Raw genomic sequence first — 1,933 nt, forward strand, 5'->3', positions numbered from 1 at the left:
TGTGTTTCCCACAGCAGGATACCTTGCTTTAGGCTCTGCTCAGTAGACAGTTTCCAACTGTGTGCACAGCCTGAGACTGATGCTGACAGAAACCAATTGGCGCATATTGTTAAGTCTTAAAATGAGATACAGGGTAGATCCCTAATTAAGTTTATTACAATATCATCATCACTGTCATTTTTATAACAGGAGTGAGAGTAATAGAGTGAGCTCTATTGGTGCTAGAGAATTCAATTGATATTCTTGTTTTCTAGGTGCTGTTACCCTTTGCTGTGGTGGGGAGTATAGATGAAGTGAAAGTTGCAGAAAGGATGGTCAGAGGCCGTCATTACCCTTGGGGAGTTTTGCAAGGTAAAAATGAAAGAGGGCAGGCTTTGGAATGATTAAGTTAAATATATGTGTGTCATTCATAGTCTCAAAGTAACATTTTAACTTGGGCTAATATTGGTAACTCTGGTAATCTGTAAGTTAACAGTTACTAATGAGGAACATAAACTCTGTTTTATTTAAACTAATGCTTACTTTGACCATGATTCATTCTCATAGAAGTTTGCTGAACGCTCTTTAAGCCAAAATCTACAGAGTCTGGGAAGAACCTCTTTGTTTATCCCAGTGCTCCCAATGCGTCATGTGCATATTATCTGTCTCTGTGTCATTCATGACATTGAGAATGCTGAAAAGCACTTTAAACAAAATGGAAGCAAAAATACTAGTGTGTAGACATGTTACATAAACTCATTACTAGCTAATGTAGAAACCATTTTAAACTGGTCACTAGAAAAAAGAGTGATAAACTTTTTAAAACAAGAAACAGGAAAGTACAATTTAGCTTTGGCTGAAGATTATACCTTTGACATTTATATAATTATTTAGCGTCATACTAAGTTAGAATAGTGTAGTAAGCAGTAATTTATTGTCTGATTCATATACTTATGGTACTAATTATTTGGAGAATGGAAAATTTCTACTTGTACTGGTTTCCAAATGATATTTTTTTGGTTTTTTGTTTGTTTTTTGAGACAGAGTTTTGCTCTTGTCACCCAGGCTGGAGTGCAGTGGCACGATTTTGGCCCACTGCAACCTCCACCTCCTGGGTTCAAGTGATTCTCCTGCCTCGGCCTTCCTAGTAGCTGGGATTACATGCGCCTGCCACCACACCTGGCTAATTTTTGTATTTTTAGTAGAGACGGGGTTTCACCATATTAGGCTGATCTTGAACTCCTGATCTCAGGTGATCCACCTGCCTCAGCCTTCCAAAGTGCTGGGATTAAGGTATGAGCCCCCATGCCCAGCCCCAAATGATGTTTTTAATAAATTGACATATTAGAAATTTTAAAATTTGTTAAAGATACTTAAAACTTAATGTTTTAATATTTGTTGTATTATGTTGTATTATGTATTAGTATATGTTATAAAATATATAACTACACTATATGTGGATGTATAAAATTTGGTCACAGTATTAATCACAATAAACCATATATTGTGGTCAGTTTTCTGGACATGATAAATACAGGAGAGAGCCATACAAATTATTTTTCATTAATTAATCTTCATTGACAAAACTGTATGTACTTTTCATGTACAACATATTGTTTTGAAATACATATACATTGTGGAATGGTTACATTGATTTAATTAACATGTGTTATCTCAATTATTTTTGTGATGAAAACTTAACATCTATCTTAGCAATTTTCAAGAATATAAAATATTGTTATTAACATGGTCACTATGTTGTACAATAGATCTCTAACTTTTTCTTATCTAACTAAAATGTTGTATCCTTTGACTAACATCTCTCCTACCATACCCTCTACCTAACTCACATAACCACAATTCTACTCTCTGTTTGTACAAGTTTAACTTTTAAAAATTTGATCTATTAGTGAGATCATTTACTATTTGTCTTTCTGTGCTTGATGTATTCACT

The 1,933-nt window shown here is 34.2% G+C and overlaps 1 pseudogene; it reads left to right on the forward strand.

Moving 5' to 3' along the window:
• The window catches only part of LOC105531214, a 41,084-nt pseudogene that overhangs the window by 15,946 nt on the left and 23,205 nt on the right, over positions 1-1,933 (forward strand).

The sequence above is a fragment of the Mandrillus leucophaeus genome, unplaced genomic scaffold (genome assembly GCF_000951045.1).
Source record: "Mandrillus leucophaeus isolate KB7577 unplaced genomic scaffold, Mleu.le_1.0 Scaffold871, whole genome shotgun sequence".
Classification (NCBI taxonomy): domain Eukaryota; kingdom Metazoa; phylum Chordata; class Mammalia; order Primates; family Cercopithecidae; genus Mandrillus; species Mandrillus leucophaeus.